This window comes from Dasypus novemcinctus, chromosome 3 (assembly GCF_030445035.2).
Source record: "Dasypus novemcinctus isolate mDasNov1 chromosome 3, mDasNov1.1.hap2, whole genome shotgun sequence".
NCBI classification, from domain to species: domain Eukaryota; kingdom Metazoa; phylum Chordata; class Mammalia; order Cingulata; family Dasypodidae; genus Dasypus; species Dasypus novemcinctus.
This window is the reverse complement of record NC_080675.1, coordinates 58,034,005-58,047,995: the sequence shown is the minus strand read 5'-3', so window position 1 is coordinate 58,047,995 and position 13,991 is coordinate 58,034,005.

The window sequence follows — 13,991 nt, the reverse complement described above, 5'->3', positions numbered from 1 at the left end:
AAAGCAGCCATTTAGAGAACAATCTGCAGGTGGCTGGGGGAAGGGGGAAAGGGGAAGAGAAAGGGAAGTGACCCTGAAAAAAATCCTACTCTCTAGATGCCCTTGGGACATAGTGTCCTTGGGATTGCTCTAATATCAGGATGTCTGCTGGTCAGAGCAGCCCAGGTCAAAAGCAGAGACACATTTAGGCCCATTTAAAACCAATATTAGCTTAATGCTCTTTGAAAGAGGCATAATTAGGAATGTAAAAGTCAGGTTACCTCTGATTAGTGAGGAAGGGAGTGAAGGGTGAGTCCATTAGAAGCTAATTGTAAGACATTCACACTTTGAGAACATTGCTTTGATGGCTTTGAAGGGGCTGGAGTGGGGGAGAAAGGCAGCAAAACCAGTTCCTACTTCAAAGACCTCATAGTGTTTATCTTTTTTCAGGGCAATACTCTTAAATGTTTCGAATGGCACTAAAAGTCTCTTTCAATTTGAATATGACTGATTTGGCCATTTGCAGGTAGATTTGGAAGTGGCCTGTGAGTAACTACAGCTATGAGTCACCTAGTATTTATGAAATTATTTAAATATGTATGTTATTCGTATTTTCACTTACATAATTCCATATGCGTTTATGCACTTTCAAATACATTAAAGACTGATCATTGGCTCTATGTGATATTTGGGATAGTCGCCTTTATCCCCTCTTTAGAAATGAGCCAAAGGTTAAGTGGTTTCCTTCAGTTGATATTAAAAAACAGGTTTTCCGGGGTTCTTCTCTTTAAATTCCATAAAGAATATTAAACTAGATGGAGATGCACTTTGGCAGATACAGATAAGGAAATATCTCTGTCCCCTGCGTCTATAAACACCTGGTGAAAGACTGCAACATGAGAAATGGAGGAGATTCACATACAAAGGATTCTTGGTTGTGAGGAGGTGGACATGGGTAAATAGGAAGAGACAAGCTGCTGAGCAACCTTAAGATTCTCCTTGCTAGTAGAAGCTGATTTGGATTATTTTCCCCTTAGCATTTGAATGAAAAATCTGCATGGTTAAGATTCCAGCAGACCATCTGACAGTGGGAGCCATGAAGAGCAGAACAGAAGGTGGCTAAGGCAAGTCGGTCCCCCTTGCAGAGTCTCAGTTTCCTTACCCTGCAATGAAGATTCTAGGACTTGACTCATTGGTTTGAGTCACTAGTAAATAAAACTGTGTCAAATGCCAGTACGTGATGTATGCTACTTATCATTATCCCCATCAGGCTATCTGATGTTAGATGGGAAAATAGTACTTTTGAAAAAGGCTTTCAGGACTTTGACAATTTATAGTCTGAAATGTATTCCTTCTTTTGGCCCTGTTAAGGTAAACAAACATATGTATAGAACAACAACAACAAAAATCCCCAACAGATTGAAAGGAGAATCACCAAGAAGGAAGCAGGGTTTGTCTTTGGCTAGTGGGAAAGAGGATTTTTCCCCTTTTTTATTTAAAAAATTGTCCATATGTTTGTGTGTTTATATTGCTTTGAAATAAATGTGTAAAATGAACTTTCTTAAAGAGTGGAATAGAATTAATGTCTGGATAGACGTTAGTTTTGGAGTAGTGTGAAGATCTCAGACAAATTCTTCAAAATTATAATTTTCTGTATGCACAGTCCTAACCCCCAAATGATAAACTATTCTTTCATATAACTCAGTTTGCACCCAGAGCCTTGACAAGTTTATCCAAGAATAAAGATAGACATTTTAAACTTTTGCCAGTTTATGTTTACCATTATTTTTTATTAGAGAAGCTGTGAGTTTATAGAACGATTATGCGTAAAATTCAGAGTTCCCATATACCACCATATTATTAACACCTTGCATTCTTGTGGTATATTTGTTACAAATGATGAAAGCACATATTTATAATTGTACTGAGGCAGGTTAGTATAGGGAAAGGGAAGATTTAGGCCACAGGTAAAGACCTAGCAGACAATATTACTGGTAGACCACAAGGTTGTGAGACCCTGCCCAGAAGCCTCCTGAGGGATCCTGCGAGACCCTGGAATGAGAATCACATTTGGAACAAGAATCTCATTTGGAATGAGAATCCGATTCTGGGTCAAGGGAAAGCCCTAGATATCCTCAAAAGACCTCACGATTGGCCCCCTGAGAAAGGACAGATGGGGCAACCAATCAGAACAGCAAACAGACTATAAAAAGCCCTGGCCTAGGGTCCCACATGTACCACTCACCCTATAGTATGCCTGCTGTCTATGCCTTGGACTGTATACTTTCCTCATTTTCTTCTTTCTTTCTTTTCTTTTTCTTTTTTATTTTTTGAGGTACTGAGGGCCAGAGATTGAACCCAGGACCTCACATGTGGGAAGCCGGCACCCAACCATTGAGCTACATCATCCTCCCTGAGTTGGATCCTTCATCCGTCCTGCTTGTCCATTTTTCTTATTTCAGGAGGCACTGGGAACTGAACCCAGGATGTCCCATGTGGGAGGCAGGCATGCAACTGCTTGAGGCACACTCTCTCCCCTCTTGTTTCTTAATAAACTCTTTACTCCCTTGCCTACCCTATGGTGTGTCCTTAAATTTTTTATGTGATATAAGCCAAGAACCTAGAAGCCCAGAAGCCAGAGCCACTTGGTAATGTTATTTGGTGAGCCAGGCCTGGAGACAGAGGGAGGCAAGTGGCACTTCCTGACTGACAGTTTGATAGTATTTATGAATTCCATAAAGGAGATATTGATTATATTTGTAAACTGGTCTTTTCCTCTGGGCATGATACCCTTTGGTTATATTAGATTCAGCTGAGATGACTTTGATTAAATTATGTTAAGATTAGGATTCTGATTCGACCATGTTATTAGGGCATGGTAGGTTTGAGACCCCATCTCCCTTTGGTGGGCTGGTAAAACAGACTCTCACACAGAAGTAGATATACAGAGAAGCAGACACAGAGAAGAGGAGCACAGAGGAAGAGAAGCAGCTCATTAGACAAAGCAGATGCCCTGGGAAGAGAGATGAGCCTAATAGCTTACAGCTGATCTTGTGAAGAGAGCAGAGAAGCTGAGCAGGAAAGAAATGAACCCTAGGGAGAGAGATAAGACTTATGCCAGTCTACAGCTGAGATTGGAAGAAGCTGGGATCACAGAGCCTTAAGAGGAAGATGGTATGCTGAATCCTTATAGACATGTCCTGCCATCTTGCTTTAACACATGGCCAATGACTTCAAGTAAGAACATACCTCTTATGGCACCTTGAGTTCGACCCTTGTGACTGTAAGATTCTACCTCAAATAAATACCCTGTATAAAAGCCAAAAGAGTTCTGGGACTTTACATCAGCTCCCCTTTGGCTGACTAATACAGAATTTGGTACCAAGAAAAGGGTTGGTGCTTTTGCAATGATAATGCTGGATTGGTTTTATAAATGAGTAAGGGGTATTTTTTTGAGGAATTGTGAGATGCTTGATAGAAAAAGCCTAGATTGCTTTGAAGAGGCTGGTGATAGGAATATGGATGCTAAAGACATTTTTTATGAGGACTTAAATGTAAATAATGAAACTATTATTGGAAAATGGAGGAAAGGCAATCCATGTTTTAAAGTTGCAGAGAATTTAGCAAGATTAACTCCTGAGGCTTTATAGAAGGCAGAATTTGAAAATGGCAAGCCTGGGTATTTAGCTGAAGAACTTTCCAAAGTAAACTCAGAGAATGTGGCTTGGCTTCTCCTTGCAGGTTATAGTAAAATGCTCTACAAGAGAGATAAGCTGAGAACTGAATTGCTGGACACAAAGAAATCAGAATGTGAATCTGGAAATTCCAAATGTCTGGAAATCAAGCCTGCAGATGATAGTGCCCCATTTGAGGTATTAACTACATTTGCAATGTGTAAGTTGGGATTGGGAATCCAGGAAAGACGTGTGAAAAGTGTTATTGTTTGATGGCTTGGACCCCTGCTTCCTGCATGTTAAATCAACAAACTTTTTGAGAGAGCTCTATGAACAAAACCACTGTCAGCCTGGACTAAAAGGGACATAGAAGGGAGAGATGGAAGGGGAAACAGGTTTAGGAGGAAAACCATGGGAGCTGAAATCTGGAATTAAGACCTCTCCTTGGGCCAAGAGAGGAACCCCACCCCAGAGAGGGTGAGTTTGCCCCAGCAGTTGAAGAGGGTTGATGTTCCTGCCCACTGTTCAGGGAAAGTTTTGCCACCCCAGGCTACAGAGAGGGTGGAGCACATTCCTAAAGGGTTGGGGAGAAGAAAGTTGACACCCCATAGGTCTGAAATGGGTGAGCCTGTCCCCCATAGTTTAGGGAAGGCCAGGCTGCCAACTCATTGCTCTGAGAGAGTTAGGCCTGAATGCCAGTGATTAGGAAGAATATTGTTGTCACCTCACTATACTAAGAGGGCTGAGACTATATCCCAGAGATCAGGGAAGGAGTGGCCATCACCCCAATGTTCTTAGAGGTTGAGATCTGGAGTTTTCTAACCTTGGTTGTGTTTAATGAGGGGCGTGAATGAGGAATTGAGATCTAAGCCATTTACTAAATCTCCCCTACCTCTGGCCCATGATTTAAAAGGTCCTGACTATTCCTAGCTAGGGAGCTTGTTCCCTTGTAACACTCCAATCCTTCCAGCAAAAAAGGCTTGAGGGTTTTATTCTTTGTGGGTAGTAACTAATGGGATGCAGCCCCCAGAACAGCCCCAATTTGTGTCTTATTGGCGGCAGGGCTTCTCTGGACCCCTTAGCTCTGTATTTAGCAGTTGCCCAGGGATTTCCTGGAGGAACAAAGCTGGAGGATCCTATATGAGGTTTCTGCCATGGATGGATACTGAGAGCTCTATGTTAAGGTGATTCTAAAGGCAAGTTTTTCCCTAAGCTAAGCTAAGTGTATAAAATTCTCTTCTGTTTTAATCTGTGCTTGCTTTAACTTTGTTAGTCTGCTTGTGCCTAGGAACTCATAAATCAGATTTGGGGTCCACCTGTTACAAATTGGATAATGGTGAAAGGTAACCTAAAACTGGAGTCTTTAAATGTCAATACCATCTTGCATCTGAATTTGATGTATAAAAGAAATCACATGGAATTAGTTCAACTGCTGGAAGAGCAGAAAAATGTAACAATGTTGTTACTAATAAAATTGTTTTAGTTGCTTAGTATAAACAAAAGTGCCCGATTTGTTTTTTTTTCTTTGTTTTTTAAAGATTTATTCCCCCTCCCCCCCCCCCGTTGTCTGCTCTCTGTGTCCATTCACTGTGTTTTCTTCTGTGACTGCTTCTATCCTTATCAGCAGCTCCAGGAATCTGTGTTTCTTTTTATTGCGTCATCTTGTTGTGTCAGCTCTCCGTGTGTGCAGCGCCATTCCTGGGCAGGCTGCACTTTCTTTCCCGCTGGGTGGCTCTCCTTACGGGGCGCACCCCTTGCATGTGGGGCTCCCCTATGCAGGGGACACGCCTGCGTGGCACGGCACTCCTTGCATGTATCAGCACTGTGCATGGGCCAGCTCCACACAGGTCAAGGAGGTCTGGGGTTTGAACTGTGAACCTTCCATATGGTAGGCGGATGCCCTATCCATTGGGCCAAGTTGCTTCCCCCAATTTGTTTTTAAAGTGAAAACTTACTAGAAAGTGTAACTAAGAGTTAAGATCATTATATAGGTGCCTTTATATTATAAAACAGCAGCAGGATAATGTCTGAAATTGCTATAACTAGGTGGATTTAGCCTAGACTACTGTAATGGTAATTACAAACTGAATTTACCTTTGTTTATGGTTACTCCAGATCTAACCTCACCCTTGTGTGTGCTTGCTATTGTAATGATAATTCTAAAATGAATTTGCCTTTGCTTATGGTTATTTCATGACAACTTCTGCCCCCCATGGCTCAGGAAAAGGCAAAATTAAGACAACTCTGTCTCCTGTCCTTCCACATGTATTAATGATCCTGCTTTCTCTTGTGACTCCAGGTGTGGACTAGATTGCTGCCTGGTGGAATTCTTGACCCCTGGGGTTGGACATCTACTCTTTCAGTTCAACAGCCACCAGAATCCTGTTATCTCCAAGGACTGTGGAGTGGGGGGACCTCCCACCTTGTGTGTTGATGTTCCTAAAAGCAGCAAGTCATGAGAAAAACCAGGTGAGTATTGAAATTAGTGTTTCCTATCCAAGGTCTGTCAAAGCCAAAATGGGAAATAAGCAAAGCACTGAAGTAAAGGAAAATGTAGTAAATTGCATTTTAAAGCCTTGGGAACACTTTGGTTATAAGTCAGTAATTACAAGACCACTGCATGGTCACAGTGCAAATCTGAGTAATTAGAAATAGCCTTCAAAGAAATCTTTTAACTATAATGTATTTTACAGTTAAACTTATTCTGTAAGAGAATGAAAATTAAAAGTAACTGTCTTTCTATGTCTGTCTATTTATTCAGTGTATATCTTCATACATTGGGATGGTAATAGCAAATTAACGAATGAAAATTCTTAAAAGAGCTCTATTCAAATTGTGAAAAATTGAATTTGCACTTAAATATGTGAATAAATATTCCTGGATCCCAAATTAGGCTAAGAAGAATGGAAAGGTCATATAGATCTCTGAATGTAGAAACTATTGGGAAAAGGGAAAAAGATTTTCCCCGAGTTCTTTGATCTACCCAGCCTCTGGAATTTTTCTTTGCAGAAGTTGTGAGGGAGGGACTAAGTGTGGCAGATTAAAACTCTGTCTTCTAGGCTAGCGAATTAAGAATCAGTTTGTCCTGTAATTCTCCAGTTTGAACCTTTTAACAGCCTTAAAATAAGGGTGATTAATAATCCTATTACCAAATTTCAGCAAGTGAAGGAAAAGATCTTGAAAGCTAAGGAAAGACATTTTCTAAAGTATGATAAAAACAAAATAAACAATTATAATGTATTCCAGAAACTAGCAGTCACTATGCTTTTAAGATTGTTCAGTTTTTAGAATTTTATTAAAGAAAAGCTGTTTTAGCTTCCTGTAAAGGAAGGAAACAGAGCATTCCAATTTTATTTGGTTTGGGTGTTATCTCCCTAGGTTTGTAGAATACCACGTATATAAATAACATTATACATATTAAATTTTTAAGGTGATGAAAATTGTAAGTTTGTGTTTAATGAAACTAAAATAAATTTCATTGGTTGCTAACGGTAATGTGATAAACTTATTTAAAGATATAGTAAGTTCTAGTTAATCATAAGAAGCATTTAAAAAAATTTTCTAAACTGAAGCATTTAAATGGTCAATTCCAGGAAGTCATTATTAATTAGAAATGTAAATTAATATTAATAAAAAAGGTAACTTCATAAGATTGAAACCTGTCAAAGGCCACCACAATCTGCATATTAAATTGGTGGTAAGGAAAGCTAATTTTATTCCATTGGGAATCTTAAATTTTCATAAAATAATTGGGAAAATAGTTTTTCCTGTGCTGCTAAAGTAAAATACCTGTTAATTAATATACTCATGGCAAAGGTAAAGTCATTTGATATGTTATACATTGCACTGGAAGTATTTAGAATGTGTATGAACATTTAAAGAGTAAACTTCAGTATTGTCAAACTCTTGTGCATTTAAGCCAGGCCCAAATACCTGCACGATACCTCTCCATTTGAGTTATTGGCTAGGTTGTTTACTGACCCCTAAAACAATAAAAGTATCTACTACATCTCTGAACATACTCCTGAAGTGGTTGGAGAATACATTGCAGTTTCAGACTCCTCAAGCAGCTGAAAATGGCTTGATACAACTAGATGTACAATGAACATTGCCTCCATAATAGCTCTGTTTCATACTGCTGAAGGACACTGTGCACCAGGCAGGTGCAATACTGGAGCCTACCATCCTAACTTCTCTCTAGGGTCAATGGTGCTGCAGCATGCCGGCTGTGTGAAGGACATACCAAATAGAACAATGATTATCAGCAAAGTGTTAGTAGATCTTAAATAAATACAATTGGCATTTTGGCCTGCTCCCTTGGAGAGATGACATGTATGGAATTGAAAACCTGAAGCTTAGATCTGCTCAAAGAGGAACTTGTGTGTCAACTAGTATTAAGTACTATACCTATATGCCTGATGAAATGATGATATCTTTTCTATTCTAGATCATATGCAGAGGGATATTGAACATGTTAAATGTTCTGATAAGCTTAATTCTTTTTTTAAATAATTAATGAATGCATCTGTAAGATGAAAAAATGGCTCTCTTAAGAACTATCTTGGGAAACGGACTTGGCCCAGTGGTTAGGGCCTCCATCTACCACATGGGAGGTCCGCAGTTCAAACCCCGGGCCTCCTTGGCCCGTGTGGAGCTGGCCCATGCACAGTGCTGATGCCCGCAAGGAGTGCCCTGCCACGCAAGGGCGTCCCCCGCATAGGGGAGCCCCATGCACAAGGAGTGCACCCGTAAGGAGAGCCGCCCAGCTTGAAAGAAAGTGCAGCCTGCCCAGGAATGGTGCCGCCCACACTTCCCGTGCCACTGATGACAACAGAAGCAGGCAAAGAAACAAGACACAGCAAATAGACACAGAGAACAGACAACTGGGGGGGGGGGGGGGGAGTTAAATAAATAAATAAATCTTTAAAAAAAAAAAAAACTGTCTTTATTTTACTTGCCATATGCTTGTCTTGTTGCCTGTACTTTCTTTGTGAGTTTATGCCTAGGGCAGTGGCTCTCCTCATACCTCTTCTAACTGTCCTAAGCATAACCACCACTATGGGAACTGGGATTGGCAGTTTATACCCAAACCTAGCAGGTCTACCACAATCTCTCCCTAGACTTAACCAATTGCATAAAAAAACCTAAGGAAGAATGCTATTTCCCATCAACTTTGGGAGGATGCAGCCTCTGAAGGCACCTGGCCTTTCTCACGCTTGTGGTCCAGTATGTTATGGGCCTGCTTATCCCCATCCTCTTTATCCTTTCAGTGGGACCATGAATCTTCAAAATTCTAATTAAGTTTATTTCTTACAGAATCAACACCTTAGTAGTCATGTGGGGCATTCCTCTAGTTCTAACCAGTGTGCCAGACCTGTCTTCCCTCAACCACAACAGAATAACTAGAGAGTTTTACACCTTGTCAGGAAGGACCCTTCTCCTAACCAGCAGGATGTAGCTACAAAAGAATGACCATTGCCCTTCAGCACCCCCTTAAGAATAAGGGTGCAAACCCTCTAAGGTGGAAGTTGAGGCAGGTAAGTATAGGGAAAAGGAAGACTTGGGTCACAGCTGAAGACCAGGCAAATATGGCTGGCAGACCACATGGCTGTGAGATCCTGCCTGGAACCCTCCTGAGGGATCCCATGAGATCATGGAATAGAATCTCATTTGGAACAAGAATCTCATTTGGAATGAGATTCCCATTCAGTGTCAAGAGAAAACCCCAGCTATCCTCAAAAGGCCATTGACTCCCTGAGAAATGACAGGTGGACAACCAATAAGAACAGCAAACAGTCTTTAAAAAGTACTGACCTAGGGTCCCACATATGCCACTTACCCTGCAGCATGCCCATGGTCCATGCCTCGAACTGTGTACTTTTCTCGCTTTCTTGTTTCTTAATAAATTATTTACTCCCTTGCCTACCCTATGTCGTGTCTTTAAATTCTTTCATGCAACCTAAGTCAAGAACCTAGAATCCCAGAAACCAGTATCATCTGATAACAGTACTATTTACTATAGTCCATAGTTTAGCTTAGGGCTCACTGTTTGTGTTGTGCAGTTCCTAGGATATTTTTAAAAATCTTTATTTTAGTACCATATATACAACCTAATCCAAGTTGGATTTTGACTGATGTAGTAAACCACTGAAGCAGAAGATGCCCTGCCAAAATATTCTTCAAAAGAGGAGTAACAGTGTAAAGCAGATACTCACAGTAATGATAGGAAGAACTGAAGAGAAGAGAAGAGTGGGTTTAGGCAGAACCAAAGGGAAAGGAGCTCTTACACTAGGTCTGGCTGGAGGTACAAGGAAAGGAATCAAAAGTTCCCTATATATGGGGTACTGATCAAGTGTCAGGCCCTGTGCTATTTAGTCACTTGGCAACTAGAAGGCAGAGAGGATCCAGTAGGTGTAAACTTAAACAAGTTGTCTCATTGGAGGGTGCTGCCAGAGTTTCTAATAGGAAATAGCTTGAAAACAACTTTGCCAATGCAGAAAGGAATATGGGATGTAGCAGGCTTGGTGACAGTTATTAGAAATGGCATACATGGCTGGAGCAATATACGAGGCTCATGCTGGTGTTATTTTTTAGCACTCCAGGTCTAGCAGTCTAATATTTTCCATTATTACTATCGGCACCTTGATATTTGGAAAGTATTCTTGATTCTTCTTTTAAAGCCATCTCTGAATATTCATGTAGACATCTCTTTGGGCTATGAGATCATAAATGAAATTGGATCCATGTCTGGATGGGAGACATTCAAGAAAAGTATGCTTCAGGAAATGATCTGTTGATTCAACATGTGGCACTCTTTCTAACAAACCAGTCCTGTGTCAGGTTTTCAGTCTTGGTGTCAGGGACCTTTGACCGAAAGGTGGGCTTTCAATTGATCTATAACGTGGAGGTTGTAATCTGCACTCATCAGTAAAGGTCTAGCATCTCTTTTCATTCTTTTCAGGATCTAAACCTCGATCACTTGCCTGAAATCCCATCTGGATTTCTAACACACCAAAATTCCCCAGTAATTTTACTTGGACGATGTATTTTTTTTGTCTCTTTGTCCCAAAAGCTTGCATCACTTAGATTCCCTTAAACAGGGATAGTGTTTTACACCTATCTGGCTGAGGCAGCAGGTAGCAAGAAAATGTGCTTTGCAGTTAGTGATTCCCTTCAGAAGCCAAGTTTAAATCACACTGGTATATCTGGCAAGAATGCAAAAATAAGTGTTTTCCATTCCATTCTTTCTTATTTCTACCAATGAATTGCATTTGTCCTAAAGAATTCCACAGGTAATAAATGGGTTTAGATGAAATGAGGGTCTGAACAGTATCTTGGTTTGTTTTGTTTTAGTTTTTTTCAGGTCTTCCTATTAGTTTCTGTTGTTGGAAATTAAGACTGAGGCAGACGGTTGTGTGGATCAGCAATAGTTTGCTTTTGAGAGATACCTTTCTAGGAAATAGGTCCTGAAAATTAGTAATATTAATCTCTAAAGTACTACTGTGATTTTCAATGAATGTGTAAACTCATTCAATTTGTCAGTTTTCCTTTATTCTCCTTTTAAAAAATGTCAGGCATACTTTATTTTCATTTATCTTTTTAAAAATTTATGTTTTATTATAGTAACATAGATGTATACATACATATATACATACAATTTGCCATTTTCACCATTTTTAAATGTACAATTCAATGACAGTAATTATACTGACAATGTTCTGCTACTATAACCACCATCCATTACCAAAACTTTTTCATTACCACAAACAGAAGTCTATCATCATTAAGCAGTAACTCCCCATTCTTTTCCCTCACAGCCCCTGGTAACCTGTCATCTACTTTATGTCTCTACGAATTTTCTTGTTCTAGATATTACATATAAATGGACTCATAAAATATTTGTCCTTTGTTGTCTGGCTTATTAAACCTAGCATGTTTTCAGGGTTAATCCAGGTTGTAGCATGGATTCTTTTTCTGCTGAAATAATATTACATAATATTACATTACCCCATTTTGCTTATCCTGTCACCTGTGAATCAATATTTGAGATGTTTCTATCTTTTGATTATTGTGAATTATACTGCCACAAAGAAGGTGTGCAAATATCTGTTGGTTGCAACTTTGAATTACCTGTAAGTGGGATTGTTGGATCATATGATATTTCCATATGTAGTTTTCTGAGATACTGCCAAAACGTCTTCCACAGAAGCAACAACATTTTACTTGCCCACCAGTAATGAATGAGTGTTCCTATTTCTCTGTATCCTCTCTAACATTCATGGTTTTCTGTTTTTTTTTCCCCAATAGTAGCAATTCTCATGGGTATGAAATGGTATTTCATTGTGGTTTTGATTTATATTTCCCTGATGGCTAATGTTGTTGAGGATCTTTTCATGTGCTTTCTGGACATTTATATATCTGCTCAAGTCTTTTGCCCATTTTTAAATTGTGTTGCCTTTTTGTTGTTAAATTGAAGGATTTCTTCGTAATTCTGGATATTTAAACTTTATTGGGAAATGGATGTGGCTCGAGTAGTTGGGCTCCCATTTACCGTATGGGAGGTCCGGGGTTCAATGCCCAGGGCCACCTGGTGAAGGCAAGCTGGCCCGTACACTGAACTGGCCCACGCAGAGTGCTGGCGCATGCAGGAGTGCTGCCCCGCACAGGAGTGCTGGCTGACGTGGAGAACTGACACAGCAAGATGATGCAACAAGAGACACAGAGGAGAGACAATGAGAAGACCCAATAGAACAGGGAACTGAGGTGGCACAAGAGAATGATCACCTCTCTCCCACTCTGGAAGGTCCCAGGATCATTTCCTGTAGCCACCTAATGAGAATACAAATTGACACAGAAAGAATGCACAGCAAATGGACAGAGAGAGCAGACAATGGGGGTGGGGGGGGTGGGGGAGAGAAATAAATAAATAAATAAATAAAATCTTTTTAAAAAAAACCTTTATTGGACATATGGTTTCCAAATATATTCTCCCATTGGGTGGGTTTTCATTTTACTTCCATGATAAAGTCCTTTGAGAAACAAAAGTTCTAAATTTTGATGAGGTGCCATTTATTACTATTATTTTTCTTTTCTGGCTTGTGCTGTGGGTGTAAGTCTAAGAAACCATTATCTAACAGGGTCCTGAAGAAGCTTCCCTATGTTTTCTTCTAGAATAGTTCTAGCTCTTATATTAATCTTTGATCCCTTTTGGGTTGACTGTTGTATATAGCATGAAATAGGGGTCCTCCTCCATTTCTCTTTCCTTTCTCCCTCCCTCCCTCCCTCCCTTCCTTACTTCCTTCCTTTTTTTTTTTTTGCAAATGGAGAGCCAGTTTTTCCAGCACCATTTGTTGAAGAGATCACTTTTTTCTAATTGAGTGGTTTGTCAAAAAATCAGTTGGCCATTGTGATAGTTTGAAGCTAGGTAGATCCCAGAAAATCATGTCCTTAGGGTTAATCCATTCCTGTGGGTCTGGGACCCTTTTGATTGGATCACTTCAGTTGAGGGCCTTTGATTGGATTGCAGGACCCTAGGTGGGTTTTGGTCTTTTTGCTGGAGTCCTTTACAAATGGAGGACTGAAACCCGAGACGCACAGGAAAAAGCCTCAGAAACAGAAGAGGTCATGGAGGTCAGAGGCTTGAATCAGTAGAACACAGAGGCATGGGAAGAGACTCCTGAGAGGCTAGACCCATGACTTAAAAGAGAAGGGTAAGACCAGGGAAGTAGCAGTAAGATGAGCCATTTGCCTGATGAACCACAGCTGAGCTCAGAGAGAAAGCGATTCCTGAAAGAGAAAGCAGAGACTAGCTGCCATTTTGCCTTGCCTTGTGGCAGGAGTCCAGGATCACCAGCAGCTGACCTTTGGTGAGACAGCATCTGTGATGATGCCTTGATTTGGACATTTTCACTGCCTCAGAACTTAAACTTTTAACCTAGGAAATTTCCATTATAAATGTCAACCCATTTCTGGTATATTGAATTGGCAGCCTTTAGCAAATTAAAACAGCCATAAATGTGAGGGTTGGTTTCTGAACTCTCAATTAAATTCCATTTGTCTGTATATCTGTACTCTTGCTGGTACCATGCCATTTTGATTACTGTGGTTTTGTAATAAGTTTAAGATTAGGAAGTATGTGTCCTTCAACTTTATTCTTCCTCAGGTGGCTTTAGCAATTCAGAATTCCTTACCCTTCCATATAAATTAGATCATTGGCTTTTCCATTTTTGCAAAGAAGGTTTTTGGAATTTTGGTTGGGATTGCATTGAATCTATAAACTGCTTTGGGTAGTATTGACATCTTAATAATATTTAGTCTTCCAACTCATGAACACAGAAT